The sequence below is a fragment of the Lepisosteus oculatus genome, chromosome 13 (genome assembly GCF_040954835.1).
Source record: "Lepisosteus oculatus isolate fLepOcu1 chromosome 13, fLepOcu1.hap2, whole genome shotgun sequence".
Lineage (NCBI taxonomy): Eukaryota > Metazoa > Chordata > Actinopteri > Semionotiformes > Lepisosteidae > Lepisosteus > Lepisosteus oculatus.
Window position 1 is genome coordinate 13976301 of NC_090708.1, and position 16446 is coordinate 13992746.

General features: G+C 38.9%; 1 long non-coding RNA gene across 2 annotated transcripts in view; it reads left to right on the forward strand.

Moving 5' to 3' along the window:
• The window catches only part of LOC138242170 (uncharacterized), a 29102-nt gene extending 12862 nt beyond the window's left edge, over nt 1-16240 (forward strand). The window contains exons 2-3 of one of the 2 annotated variants that reach the window (XR_011191424.1): nt 13328-13403; nt 15064-16240. This is a non-coding gene — a long non-coding RNA (uncharacterized lncRNA). The remainder of the gene's footprint in view (nt 1-13327; nt 13404-15063) is intronic. The other variant, XR_011191425.1, reaches the window with a different exon arrangement.
• Nucleotides 16241-16446: the final 206 nt, after the last annotated feature.

Here is a 16446-nt window from a genome sequence, read left to right on the forward strand (position 1 = left end):
CAAGGAAGCAGCACTAACTGCTACACTTCTATGCCATTCTGTCTCCCTTTAGGTATCATTTTTATAACTCACATGAAACCATATTATACTGTAAACAACTGTGACTGCCCAGTATGTAACTTTGTTCTTAAAGTGCCAGACGAATTCCTGCGTCTTATGCATAAGGCTAAATATTACACACGATCTATCAAATGCTACCAGGTTCTGAATAAAAAAAACCGTTATGGGTCTGTTCGCTAAGCTTCTCAATATTGCACAAGACGTACTGCTTACATGCCGATTTGTTCATAGAATTATTCTGAATTAATTTAGCTGGCATCTTTATCAAATGCAATTTACATTTTAAAACAGCAAGTTTAAAAATTAACATAATAAATAATTAGCACACAAGCTCTTGCAGTTATCCATATTCTGAAGCAGTTTTACAGCTGTGATTCAAAAGTCTCGTGCAGATCTGTGGGAAAACAGAGGGAAATGAAGCATTCTCCTGATTTTCTTGTCAATTCTACAGGTGATCCTGGCACATACTACATCCTTTCATTTTTCCATACATCCTGGAAATAAGATTTCATGTAGCACTTCAGTTTTAATTCTAATCATTTTGGAAAAGCTTTACATTGCTAGGATACAGGTGTGTGTCAGTTTTCTTCTGCTCAGCGAACACATTAATCACAAAAAAAGAATGGCAGATACAAATCTGTTGTGACATGACTGAGTCACATGTGTGATGTCATGCTTGAATGCTAGGATCTCCTCCAGGATGTTTTGTGTTCAGCAGAATGAATGTGAAGAAGATGAGATCAGTACTGTATCAGGAACCCTCCCGTTACTACAAAGCCACTTACTTCTGATAAAAGGTCACTGCACCCCAGAACCTATCCTGGAAACACAGGGCTGGACTATATTCGTAGCACTCTGAAAGGCCCCCATACACAAACACTTAGGGAAATGCTTGTGTGTGCCCGTGCTTTGCCAGAAATAAGGTTTTGGTATGACGGAGTCGTATATGTAGTGTGTGACTAAGTGAACAAAAGAAAGCACATACTCCTATTCACTCAGTCTTTAATCACTCTAGAATAATTTAGGTCAATATATCTTGTCTCTGTCAGTATTCACAGCAATGTGTACATTTGGTCTGCGATAAAATACACCCAAAGGCAAAAAAAAACCTGGGGGCTGTTCCTTTGGGTAGATTGACAGAATGTAACTTAGAGTTATCATGCTGAGACACAAAACATCTATAAGACCTTCCCCAGGGTACCTGATCTTAAACCTGCTTAGATCTGAGACAATTTCTTGTACTTTTGATGATACTAACTTACACGTAAAACAGGTGGATTTTTACACATATGTTTGAGTGTGTTTTAACAATGTATATACAATGCAAGAAATGCAAAGAAATTCACACCTATACTTTATTGCTATAAAAGGTCTAGCTTCTTGAGGAAGGCCATTAACGAGACTGCATGTCAGGACATCATTCAAATAACAGGAGAGTATATCGTCTGGCTAACCCACTGATAAATCAACCTCACATTTGACAAAAAACTGATATTCTTTCAAATTACATGCTGCATTTTGAATATCTGCCTGTAAAAAAGATGTGAAAACAATAAGAAAAAACCACCCGCTTCCAGATTAAATTGAGCCTTTTTACAGTTTTGCATCTTAAATTAAGTAAAATTATGTGAATAAATTTAAAAGCCAATCCAAGGCCACACAATTCAAATCCAGTCTCGAAATCAGGTCTTTATCATCTGCTCTTATTTTCACGTCACAATCCTATGACTCACATTAAATCCAAATCCCTTCTCAAACATAATATTTTACTTCAATATTACACCCAGATATACCGTAAATAATTAAGTTTTAAATTAATCAAAGAACTATTCAGTCAGCTTTTATGCCTTTAGGACTCATTTTACCCTGGGATTTTGAACTTGATATTCAATTTGGGCTTGTACATGCTACCACTGATGCTTTCTCATTGACCTCACCGTATCTATGAAGAGTCTGTAGTGAATCAATTGGTTCTGCTTCCTCCCAGTCAAATCAGTTTGTACACAGCTCTGTTGTCAGATTGAGAGTATTCATGATGGCTCTTTGAAGATAAGGATCTGATGCCAGCCTGCTCCAACTGTCTTATTGATCATGTCTCCCAGCGAGAAACCACAGGGGGGCAAGGTTATGAAGAATAGATTAAGATTTTAATCTAGCTGATGATGAGGGATAAGAGCGTTTGAATAAAAGATTCTGAAATGCCACTTTCAAGAGCAAGACTCTGGTCTTGTGTGGTGGAATATGTTAGCTCATTGTTTTCATTTTGTTTTAGATCTGGAGATAGTCTTCATCTTTTTATGACCTCACCGAATGGCCTGGATATAGAATAGCAACGTTTTCCATCAATTATGCACTGTAGTTATAACATTACACCAACGGGAGAGGGATGAGAACAGGGCAGATCTTCCAGTCTAATCTGCTTTCCAGCAATCCACCGTTTTTCATTCCAATGAGGTCCAGAGCCCCCACAGCAGAACCTAACCAATTCTGTGCCAAAACCTAAGGAATTCCTAGCCACAGTACTGCATAGTCCAGATTCAAACCAAATGCTACAGTATGTTACACGCATAGTTATGCCTTATGTAGTTAAAACATACTGTACAAATTGTTTCATATAGAGAACAAAAAAAATGTAAAGCTAATGTTATAGATGCCTGGAATACTGTGCTCACACTGCACACTGAACAAGAGCCTTCAATGCTTTGGACACTTGGAATCCTCCTGGAATTGTTGAGTTATTTTATTTTTTCTTGCTTTGTTCACTTTAAGTAACACCCCCTCATCATCTGTGTACTCGGAGCACATATATTGTGCTTTTCCATCTGGGTTTGGGTATTTTTCTTCATATGAGAAGAGTTATTGTGAACTGTGAAGCATTTTAATGTAAGATGAAAAACTGATTAATGTACAGAGTTGTGCTATGACAAAGATTGAGGTGTTCTAAAAGAATTGTCAAAGTTATTTTCTTGGACAACTAGGTTTTTAAAGTTTTAAACACTGTACATGAGTAGTTCCCATATACTGCATGTTCTGATGTTTCCTCAGCCACAGATGTATGAGTAGCAAAATAACTAATGCAATAACCTTGTGAACCAGATAGAGGGAAAGGTTAAACATGTGAACAGTACAGTAAGCTTAATGTTTCGAAATTAGAACCATCTCAATCTAATTTGTTTTCTCTGTACATTCCCCAGCTACTTCATGAGAAATGTTTATTATGAAACAACAATTTAATGAAAAACAACATCAGAGAATCACGCAATTAAGACAAGAAAGCAAACAATATGAGACAGCATGAAAATAACACAGATATAAACTGCTTAAATAAAGAATTTTCTCACAGCAAGAAAGAGACAAGGAACTAATGAAGTTCCTTACAGCCACCCCCTTATTACAATATTGTCTCAAGCACCCATGCAGCAAATGTGAAAGAGGGTGTGGGGGTTGTGAGCCCCCATGTGAATTGAGGCTTGACCACACATCACAGTAACAAGAGAAAATGACCCTTAAGTGTCAAACAATCCCACGTTTGTGAAAAACAAACTTTAAAACCTTGTGTAAATATGATGAAGTGTAGCATGATTGTTTGGGCTCTCGATTGCTTGTTTTTCATTCATCACAGGCTGGGCTGCAGAGTTTTAATCTGTACACCAGCTGCATGGAAATTTCCATTTGGCCAGCTTGTTCTTCTCAAAATATTATGATCAGTTTTGTTGTATCTACAGAGCGCAGCAGACATGATTTAAAGAACTAAGTCCAGCGATTTTCAAATGATGCATTTGAATGGCAGCAGAACAATACTTTGACCTGATTCTCAAAGAAACAACAGGGATCTTTTTGACCCTTCAGAGCACATTGAACTCTAAGCAAAGTCCCTCTCAGCAAGCAGGAAGTCATAAATTCTTCCTGTGAAAATTTCAGTGAAATGTATAAAATAAATAGAAGGGTCTTGACGTCTCCGAATATTTTAGAAATGTGTAGCAGAATCAAGAAATAACCGCAAGTGTTGATCAACGTTTGGCTTGATGCATTCTTTCTTGACCTTTAAAGCAAATGTTAAAAACTGCGGCTATTTATATCTATATATCTAAATCAGAATTTAAGATCTCCGCCGTTTTCTGCATGACTGTACTGTAACATTTCCAAGGTTCATATACAAATCAAGGTTCACTTGCTCGCATGTTATGGCAACAACGAGGCCCAGAAAAGACATGTCATATGGCAGTTACTCACTCCAAGGAACTCAATAGGAGTTGTGTCACCATGGCCTCTTTAACAGTGAATACAACAGAACAAAACAGCCCTCCAAAAGGCACTGAAATTATGCTGAATAGATCAAAAGATGCAACAAAATCAGCCAAGAAATTTCTTACAGGATTGTCATATTCATCCCAAATTTTGTGCATCATTTATATAGATACAGCGTACACTCCTCTATAACTAGGCCATATAGAGCAAAGCAAATGCACATACTCAAGGAAGTTAACATTATGGCTACTGCCCACATTATAGGTGTTATTAAGTTGTGCAGCAACATGTGAGAAGTGGAAGAGTACAGAATGGCAGCTGTAGCAGAGCTCTGACAGAGAAACACAAACTCAGAGAAACCATGAGTGTTCACTATAAACCCTGCAGTTGTGCTTATCAACGCCAGGGTCTATAGACTCTACCTTAAATATTTTTGTGTTGTCCAAGGACCTAGGCACTGTTTTGTCAGAAATATGCCACCGCCTCTAAAGTTGTGCAGTTCTCACTTCATCAAGCACTGCTTTTCCTAGTTGTAATCACAGGATGCCTTTGTTGTAGTGGAAATAAACTACAAATGCTGCCAAGGAAACTGGGCCCAAGAAGATCAAAAGGGGGCTGGGTAAAGTACTGCTCGTTTCTTTAAAGGGTTAAAGCAAAAGAGTTTTATTAATAAAGTAATAAAGTACTTTATTACCCAATATGTAAGCTGAAAATCAGGATTGGGGGTAAAAAAATAAAATGAAGAAGAAGAATGTAGATTATAATAACAGTCACAAAGCAAACTAAAATTCAAACAGTTTGATGGATAATAATAGTGATGAAACTGGTCAGATTCTCTTATCTGTTTGTAACATGCAGTGGTTCCCTCTACTGTGGTTCTGTCCAGAGGATGTATTCCACGCACTCATGGACTGAAACCATTTCTGAAGGAAGGGAACATGAAATAGAAGCTCCTCTTTCTGTCACTGGCTCCGAACCTGTTTTTCTCATTTGCTGTTCCTTGGGCAGAACATCAGCGGATAAGAACAGTAGCTAATGCCATTAGTCTCAGTGCACATTTAAACCTTTTTTTTTTCTTCCAATCCAAATGCCACTCCCCTAACAGTAAATGCCCCTTGAATAAAGAAGCATCTCTGCACAGAAATGGTTAGGTGTTTGGAGTTGTGTCAGCATGCTTGCTTCAAAAGGAACAAGTAGCAGTTAACTGTCACTCTTTTTACTCCAATCTCACTTGCTCTTTTCTTTTTTCCCCACCTTAACTCTTCCCCTCATATTTCTGATTATCTCCTTATCTCTACATAGGAAAAGCTGTGCCTTTTTTTTCCTTGAGGAATTCTATTTGTCCTTTCCTGCACTGATGCTACATGTGCTACATGTATTTCTAGCATTGCTCACAGCTCATTGTTTGTTGTCCTCAGAACATGCTCTTGCTGACCAGAGCAGGTGGTAACATTTGGGATGGACTGTAGGTATTGCAAGAAACAGCAAATATCCAAGGCAATGGAGAAACCTGACAGAAAAAAACGTGGCTTTGTTGTTTGTAAGATGATAATGCTAATTGTTACTCTGAACCGTCTAGTTTTTTTACTTTCCTGTGCGAGCCGTAAGTCTAAGTGCTTTACAAAGTTATATTTCTTTATGCACAGAATAATGAAATAGGATTTTCATACTGTATATGATCATAGTAAACACTAAACAGCCTCATGCATTTGTCCTTCCACATTTTCAAAGCATCACATAGACAAAAGATGGTCGCACTGATCTGACATATAGCTCTCTAATGTGTACCATGTCTATAATGTGGAAAAGTTCACCGTGGTCCCAATCTTATGTATGCCTATTGCATTGCTTCATAATGCACAATGGAATTGTCTAAATAATTGTTCAAACAGGCCTGCTCATTTTAAAATCATTAATGGTGATGTAGCAGGAGCTGGCCCAGGCTCCCGCAAAGTGTAGTTCAGGACCCTATGCAGACGTTATAATCCAAGTAATCCAAGTAATCACAAGTAAGTGGAGAAGGACATCAGGGGAGGAGATGAAGAGGATCAGGACGGGTTGACAGACGTGACTAAGGTGATCCGGTGCTCGGGGGGGCACGGCGATGGCAAACTCGTTCAGGCAGTCCAATGGAATCCGGGCCGCAGTCCAAAGTCCAAAACCGGGGGATCCATCAAAGATGAAACTAACACAGTTAAAAACCCGGAACGGGCTCCAGAACAGGGATTGGGAATAAAACGAGGGGAACGGGGCCAGGCGCTCCGAGCCCCGGACTTAGATGGTCAGGACACTGTGATGAAGCCTAAGCCGTCGGGTCTCTCTTTGACCCGCTGGTAGGTGGGCTTCTGGGTGCCCGTCTCCCGATGCTGAGCCAGGAATCGCGAGAGCGCCAGGCTTAAATAAAGGGGGCAGGTGCACGTAACCAACTAAAATACGAAAGGGCTGGAGTGCCCTTAAGAGGAGGGATTCCGATCGTGACAGGTGAATTCATTCTACTGCTATGTTGTTCACACATTACCCCGAAAGAAGGAGTGATTAAAGAGGAACTGCAACTCTATTTTATATTTGGGAGCTAGAAAGAATCAGCACTGATGAGTGCATTTCAAACCACAATACATGTAAAACATTCACAATAACTTGTTAAACCTCCAATTTATCTAAAAAAATAGACACATTTTCCAGGTATGTGCAGCACCATATTCTGCGATTAAGAACAAGGCAACAAAACGTCCTGTGATGTGAAGTGGCCTTATTACATACCAAAGAAGCAGGCTTGTGAATACATCTCTTGAGATGGTTTTGCCAACAAATATTACTTACTTGTTAACTCGTGATAGGTTTATTCCATGCTGAAAAAAAGAAAAAAGAAAACACAACATTTCGGCTGAGGAGCCTTCTTCAGGTGTGAGAGAGACAGGGCAGTAGGCAAATGTAAAGTAGCAGGAGAACAAAGGCTGGGAGGGAGGAGGAGTGAGAGGCGGGAGCAGGGGACAGAAAGAGAGGCCAATCAAGAGGTGTGAAGTCAGAATGGGTGCAGAGAGGTGTGAAATGAAACTTCCAATGAATGGAGAAAATTAAGAAGAGTAGTCCGTTGTTAAGGGAAGGGAGAATGTGTGATCCTAGCTGCAGGATAATTTTGGTTTCAGTGGTCTTTCTGATGTATGAGTTGGGAAAACCATCTTTGAGAACACAGACGGAGAGATTAGAGTGGTCATGGCCGTCAGAGGTGAAATGAGAAACAATGAGCTTGGAGAGATCTTTAATCTTCACAGCCCTGACGTGTTCTCTGAAGCGGTCTCCGAGACTCGGAGTAACAAATATTACTTGTTCCTTTGCAGCCTACGCATGCTGACGCAGCTACCCACCTGAACTAGTTGTTAACTCTGCATCTGCAGATCACATTGGAACATTTCTGCGGTTATTCACTCGTACATCACATTACATCAGTCATTACAGTGACTAGTGAGCAGGAAGGACTGCATAACATTGCGATTCACACAAACTCTCCCTCTCACTACCGGCGAGACCAGAGGTTTGCGACAACATGGAGACTTTGACAAAATTCATGACTTTGCGCTTAATTCGAAATGTGCCCGTTTTTGTCTATACTGTCAATGAATTTATTTTGTTACAGAGCTTTAAGAACTGCTCTGAGAAATTAGACCTACAGTTCTCTTTTAAGGAAATTGAAACAGTGCTACAACATCTCAGTTTGGACCTGGAATTACTCTTATTTGCACGATTTGTCGCCACTGCCTCTCTAACACGGGAGGAACATCTCCCATTCCATGAGCAAAGACCAAAATTAAAATAATGTCATCACCATTTAAAAAAAAAAACATAATTATCTTTATCTAACAACATTCCCACAAGTGAACACAGTGCCATCTACTGAGAAAGTGAAGTTAACAGTGTTGCCATTGAATTCCCTAAGTGTGTCTGCTAAGGAGATCAAATATTAATTATGTTATGTTTTAGATATAATTCAAACTTCCCTAAAAATGGTAATGGTTCAGTGTTAATAAAGCACGTCAGTTTAACATAATTGTGGGTAAGTGTGTCATTAATATAATATGTTAATGTCTAATTGTTGCACTGTTACAATTCTAGTTAACCAGCTACAAAAGAACTGTGGTCCTTCAGGGGGTTATTAACAAAGCATTCATGGACTTCTCTTTGATTTGCAGGGGTTGACACCACAAATGGTCTCTGAGACATTAATTAAAGTCATTTTTTTATATTTTATTCCTGAGCACACTGCATTATTAATCACAGGGTCTCCAGCAATGTTAATTGCACCGCTTTGAGGGATCAGAATTAATTGTTGATATCGGATTTCCTCTTTAAGCTTTTCAAACGAACTGTGCTTTGGATTCACAGTGCTGGTCTGTCACGTACAATGCAGGAGGTTATACACCTTTCACTAACCTCCGAATTGCTAACCTCCCTTAGGTCAGGAGCAAAGCAGAGAAGGGTTTGAAAGAGTTGGTTGTGGTTGATTTAGCATGAGTTGTTCTTGATAAAAATATGTATACAGTATACTGTGATTAGAAATTGTAGCCTTATGTGTCATTGTGTGACACAGCCTTTTCCCGATACCTAAGCTAAACCATGAATAAAATTTTAGATGCCTGAGAGTCATCCAGCATTAAAGTGGAAATGTATCTTTCAAGACGTAATCTTGTCCCTGCGTATGAAAGCCCCCATCCTTTAGTCAAGATGTTCTGCTTGTTATTTTGTCTTCAGATTCCAGGGCAAGAACTGCTGGCGAGATTTTTTTTTAATCCACAACATGGCGAAAATGCTTTTGTTTTCTGTTTGACAATCAGCTCCAGCTTAGCTGTTCAGGGAATTCTGCACTCCCACCAGTTGTTTACCAGAAGGAAGAGACGGAGTACAGGAGGCTAATCCACGGGGAAGCTGAACCGCTAACTTTGACCTTGTTTTTGATAGAGGTATCCAGTGTCAGGGCTTTAGAACAGAAGACAAAAGGCATATTTCTTTTCTTAGCCCAGTTGCTGAAAAAGAACTGCCCTGGTGAAGCTGGTCCAGTAATTAAGGTGGCTATAGTTAGGTTGATTTCAGGGGTATAACGGTTCCAACAGCCCTGGAATATTTTTGTCAGGATTTAGAATATTTCCATACTCCATTGTTTATTCCTTTAAAATCCAAAGGAAGCCCAGAGTAAAAAAAAAAATATTGCTGTTCTGGAATCCGTCCAAAAAGAGCTACTTAGATAGATTCCTAGGCTTAATGGAGCGTCATAATCTGACAGGCTAAAAGAACTGAATCTTTTTTTAGTCTAGAACAGAAAAGACTACAAAGGAGACCTGACTTCAGTAGCCAAATTACTCAGTGTTTATGCAATGGACTACTTAAGTGTAAATGTAGAGGCGCTGTGTATAAAACAGATAACAGGAGGCACTTTTTATTTAAAAGGTTGTGGAAGTCTAGAAACAGCTATCCAGTCATATTGTAGAAGCTGATACCCTGGCTCCCCTCAAGAAATGTCAGGATGAGATCTTCGCATTAATTAGCTATGAGTAAACAAGTTACACGGGCTGAATCGATTCCTCTAACTGGTAATCTTTCTTTCATTCTAATGCCCTTAAAAGAAATGGATCTCCTGACTGGTTAATTTACTTTGCATGATTAAGATGCAAATGTACACAACAGAACTTTTATTACCTCTTACTTGAAATTCAACTTTCTCTCTCACTAGTGTTTTCCTTCAGTAAATGAACACTCCAGAAATCATTTCTAAAGTATATTGAAAAACAGCCATCCATTTTCTAATCTTTCTGTCACAGGGGAGCCACATCCTATCCCAGCAAGCTTCAAGGCAGCAGGGCAAACCAATGGACCTCCATGCCACCCAGCATAAATACAGTACTTTCAAAAACTCAACATAATACACAACGAACTGAAAAATAGATAGGAAATATGTCGCAAGCAACCTGAACACCAGAAGAACTTACAAAGTTATTTGCTGAAGAATGAAAATGTTTTCTCATGGCATGTGCACTGTCATTTTATTGAGCACACATTATAGATATAAACTCATTAAGCTGATGAATATTTTAATACAAATCAAACCTTTCCTACTCTATTATTATGAAATGTTCTGCAAATAATTGATCACTAACGGCAAATTCATTCACATACAAAAGCCAGAACAAACTGCTACAATTCCCCAAAGAACCGTGACCTTCAACCTTAGCATACTGTACTGAGGAGTTGTATTTTCTTAACTTTACTCTGACTTGTGAAAACAAGGCATAAGTTAAACAGATGTGGTGGAACGAGGCTTGGTTTTTCTGCGATGAGGTAGCTTTTATTCACTCAGAAAAGGCAGTCCAAACTGGTCTGGACAAAAGTTGGTATTTGGAATGCCACACACAATTTGTTATGTAAGTGAAAACTGAACGGGTTCTAATATTACAAATTTTGCTATGTGCTAAACAATATTTAATATAATTTTACAGCCTAACATTGGTAATATGAAGCCTGGCCTGTCTTCAATGCATTTAGGATCTTTATTAAAGAAAACAAAACCTGCTCAGCTGCTTTTATGAGCTTCTTGTAGAAAATGTTATTTTGCTTTTGGTAAACAGGAGTATAGGCTCGTACATTTCTTTCTGGAAAGGTATTCCTCCTTTGCTTAGACATGGTATTTTTGGTTTTGTTTTGTTGGATTTTATTAAAAAAAGAACTATACATTGTGATAAATAACCAAAAAAGTAATAAATAAACACTTCTAATCATAGCTCACTTTAGTTTTTCAGCTCACCATGAGTACTCGGCTACAAACTATTTTAATCACAGCCCTTAAACTGTGGATATTAAGAAATGTCAAATTGAAATGGCCATTCAGAGCACTAGTTTACAGCAGAAAATGTGGACAACTAGTGGTTTAAATTCTGTTGTGTAAACTTATCTTTTTTTGCGTTATCTTTTTTTAAAATGATGTGTAAACTGGGGATCACACTTAGTTCCTGTGTTCCAGCTTATCCCTTGTTCTGTGAACCAATGACCCTCCATTGGTCATCCTGCAGCTGTCTTCACTTGTGATTTTTTACAATGCTACTTTCCCACCTGTGCAGACGGAGTGGCTTGTAAACTCAACCGACTAAGAGTGAGAGGGATGAGATGAGACTATCTCTTACCCACTATTCCTACCATGGTTTCTTAGCCTAGAAACTTTTAATCTTAGAATCAGATTTCTAGATAAAAATATTTTTTTCTGTCTCCACCCATAAAAATGTACACTGCAAATGTTTCTTAGTGATATTTCTTCATGCACCCATTCGTTGTTTTTTTTAAACTGCCTTGTGGTACAAAAGTTTATTTCCACTAAAACAAGATAGAAACAGCTGTGAACAAAGCAAAGCAAAGGGTGTTCAGATCTAGGAAGGAAGTGCCACACTACAATCGGAACATCAGTGGAAGCAGAGCACCTAAAGGTTAAAAAAGGCAGATGCTTGGCCTTGTGGGATACACCGAGGCGATGGCCTGTGGACAAATTGTGCCGATTGTGAGAGAAAGAGAGGCTTGGCCTTGTGGGATACACTGAGGCGAGGCGCTGTGGACAAATTGTGCCAGTGGCAAGAGAGAGAGTGAGGCTTGGCTTTGTGGGATACACTGAGGCGATGCGCTGTGGACAAATTGTGCCGGAGGTGAGAGAGAGTGAGGCTTGGCCTTGTGGGATACACTGAGGCGAGGCGCTGTGGACAAATTGTGCCAGAGGTGAGAGAGAGTGAGGCTTGGCCTTGTGGGATACACTGAGGCGAGGCGCTGTGGACAAATTGTGCCAGTGGCGAGAGAGAGTGAAGCTTGGCCTTGTGGGATACACTGAGGTGATGCGCTGCGGACAAATTGTGCCGGTGGCGAGAGAGAGAGTGAGGCTTGGCCTTGTGGGATACACTGAGGCGATGCGCTGCGGACAAATTGTGCCGATTGTGAGAGAGAGAGTGATCCTGCTTTCTCTCCCTAAGTGCATAGCCTCCCTGAGTCACAACAAAGACTCCCTCTCATCTGCTTTCAATCGAAGTGTTTTTTTACCTCACAGGCTCATTAAAGGTTCTCTGGTCCACCGTGTAAGCCTCCCTGTCCCACTGCTGATTTATGAGATAAAAGCACAGCCCCAGATGTTGTCCTTGGCCTCTCAAAGACACCCATCAGGGAAGGTTAAGGGAAAGTATCAAAGTTAAGTCTGTGGGATTGTGACAATTACACATTCGTGAAGAAGAACAGCAAGTGCCAAAGCCATGGTAGACCAATGGATCCATGGAATTTTAACAACCCAGCATGCAATTTTTTTTATTTCTATACTTTTTAAGCAATTCAGATACATTCAATTCTGAATTTGAAAACTGCTCATACTACTACTTTAAGTGGTACCAAAGAGGAAACCACTGGATATGAAATAAATCCCAAATTCAAGGCAGCAAAACCAATGACAGATTTTATTTGTGTTTAAATATAAACTCATTCAACAGGACAGTAAGGTTTCAGACCAGTTAATATAGAAAGGCATGCTCCTCTGGAGAGAAAATGCTTGTCACACAAATAGCTAATCCCTTGTTTTCTTCTGGTCCATGTCTGTTCTGTCTTTTGCTCCTGCACAGCAGCTTGTAAGTGGCTCAAGGGATGTATATGGTCAAGCGCTGCTGATAAAAGAGAATATCCAATTCGCCAGGGAAGTAAAGGAATCAGAGGAACAGCTGGAACATGGTGCCTTACGGACCTTCCTCATAGGAGAGCTAGTCTCACTGATATAGCTCAGGAAGGTTGTCCGATTTGGTTAAAAAATAAGCAACTTCTTTTCAAAACACACTAAAGCAGATGGAAATGAAATACAGGGTCTCGATCAAAACTGTGCCAAAAAGTACTAAAAACATACAGACGGTTATAAGCACAGCAACAGTGTAGAGGGTAAGAAGTCCAAAAGATTATAAAAATACACAACGAAATGGAAAAAAAATGAAAATATTGAATTTCATTTTGAATCTCTCTTCAGGAAATGCCTCTTTGGAGTGGGGATGGAATGTCCTGAGGCCAGAATGCAGGAACCAACCTCTAATTTGGAAAAACAGGTGATGCGGGGGAATGCAAAGAATTAGATTTGAGCAGAGCTAAAAATGCCTGGGATTTATCCCTTATGAAAAAATTATATGCTATCATATTTTCTTGATCCATCTGTGAACACTTTTTCACTCTGTGGTTTTAAGTGCCTTGTAATACATGGACTGCAATTACAATCTGAACTCCAATTTAAAAACAAAAACGTGAGAAAACAGACACTAAAACGTTTCCTTTTGAGAGAATTACCCACAAAGGCAATGAATTGATTTTTTGCCAGTTTTAAACATTGCTGTTACATCAAGGAAATTCGAATGATTCTAATTCATTGTTTGCTAAGTTTGATTTATCAGTTATTTTACAGTGTGAACTTATTTTTTATTGGTATTTACATTTAGGCTTCAAATGTGGGTACTTTGTCCAAATACAGCATTAAAAAAACTGAGTATGAATAAAAGTGTTCCAACACAAATAAAATAAACTCCCAATTCCAATGCGCTGCTGTGAGGACAGCATCTACAAGTATCATGAACTGGCTAATAGAAAGCTTAGAGTATAGATAAGGGATGAAAGCTCAAACTGGGGTAATGTCATTACCAGAGTGCCAGAGGGAACTCTTTAAGGACCATTGATGTTCCTGATTCATGCTAATAATCTAGATAACTTGTAATCTAGTCAAATCTGCAAATGATAGCAAAGCAGAAAAGATAACAAAAACTTCACAATCTTGAAAGAAAATACAAAAGGATTTAGAATTCAAATACCTGGTGGGTGACCTTTAATGTAGATTAGTACATGCAGTTTACTACATGCAGGTAGTAAAAAACACACTATAAATATGAAGTAGGAAAGACTGAGCTTGAAGCAAAGCTTGAACAAACTTCATGTTGACAAAATACTGTCGTCTTATAGACAATGTGGTGAGGTCATAAAAAAGAGAAACAGAATGTCAGGAGATATGGTTAAAAGTGCAGAATTTACTATAAATTAAGAGATATCATATTAAAAATGTACAATGCAGTAGTGTGATCCCATTTTAAATATGTTATCATATTTATCAAATATATTGATATTTGTTGTATATATAAAATAATAGAATTGCTATATAAAATAATGTAATTGCTACCGTATAAAAAATCCATGATATTTTGGCCACTAAGTTATAAAAAAACTATTGCAGCTCTGTAATCTGTCTTGAGAAGAGCAATTAGGTACATTCCCCAATTCAAAGAAATGTCCTACATTGACAGAATAAAAGAGCTAGATCGCTTATGTCCCAAACAAACTCAATTACAATATTGAACTACAGTTTATATAGTATTTTTTACAAAAGCAATCTTCTTAAAGCACTTTACAATTCAAATGTTCAAAACCCCTTGGAGACAGTCACAAAATCAGCACTGTAGATTCCTTCAGAATTAACGTGGAAACATGAACCAGAGGGTGCAAATTGAAATGAAGGGGAAGAGCAAACTTGACCTGTCTGTTAATGAAGACAGCAGGAGGCATTACTTTGCACAAAGGGCTGGGGGAGTCTGGAACAAGCTACTCAGTGTTCTTATAACACTGTTGCTTTCTGATATTAATTTAATGTAATATCTAACATGTCTTACAAGGACACGTATATTATCTTTAATCCATTCATCCATTTTCTAAGTGCTTCTCATGATTCAGGGTTGCAGGTCGGTTGAAGTCTATCCAGACAAGCAACAAGGCGGGACGCCAAGCCATCACAGGGCAGACACAAACACAGATGCTCCCATCTCACACCATGAGCCAAGTAACTGACCAGTATGTTTTTGGAGGAACCTGGAGCTTCCAGAGGAAACTGAGTACATACAAACTCCACACAGACAGCATCCCAGGCCTGGAACTGGACCCAGGCCCTCAGCACTGCGAGGCAGCAATGATAACCAATGAGCCACGTACAGGTACAGTACCACCCATCCCGCTGTAATCTGTTATCTGTAAAACATATAATCATATTTTGGACCATACTGTACAGTATGTTGCTTATAGGATGGAGCCAACCGATTCTGTGTTCTGCTATTTTTATGGACTATATGTATACACTTGTAATTCCCCAATAATACTGGACCTGCAGTTTAAATCTAAAATGGACACCGTAACCTTACTTCTTTTGTTTACCTGAAAGGTGAAAGTGTGAACCTGGTGTGAGTGCATCTTTGCCTCTAAAATCTTGAACAAAATCATCTGGATTTAATAACCCATGTCCGAGAAAAAAAAACAACAACTTTCACAGAGAACTCTGTCAGTCAGCGAAGGGGCCATCTGGTTCACAACCTTTAGTTGTTTTCTTGTTAAACAGAGGTATGTGTGTGTGTTTGGGGATGAGGGGGTGGGAGGGTGACAGCAGAGGAGTATTTTGATAAATTCTTCTGTTTGAGTAGGCACCAGAACATGGAATGTGCGTTGAGAGCACAGAATGTTCAGATACAAACAACATGCAGTGGACAGGATCAATTGAACATTATAAGCCCCAACAATGTACCTCTATGGTTCCTGATCTTTTGCAATATAACATGATACTTTTTGAAACATTAGGAATCCCAGCGACCTTTATGACCTGCAAGCTGGGTGTCAATATTAGTCTTGCTAAGTAGTGCCAATCAAAAGAAAGTTGAAGAGTTGAAAAGTTTGAAGATTGCCCCCAGCCCTTGGACCTGTAAATTAAAGACAAAAGAAAATGAAGAATGGCTCTCTTGAGCAGTTTTCTAATGAAATCAGAGACTGTCTGTGGAATTGTCTGTGATCTTTGTTGGCAGCGCAACATGATGTTTTCATTTGTTTTAAGCAGCTCAGCACTGGAAATGAACAATAATGTGATGAGCAAATAAGCGTCATTTGTTGAATATGTAAAATGTACAAAAATAAACATGATGTTTTATTAAGGTGAAGTCTTAGCTTTAAAGAAGAAAAAACATGCTGTTACCACAGGAGGTAGTCTTATCTGTTGTAGAAGAAAAATGACCAAAATGACTGTAAGATTCCCGTCAGTCTTGCTAGGAATTATTGCAGTGCTACTTTTAGAAAAAA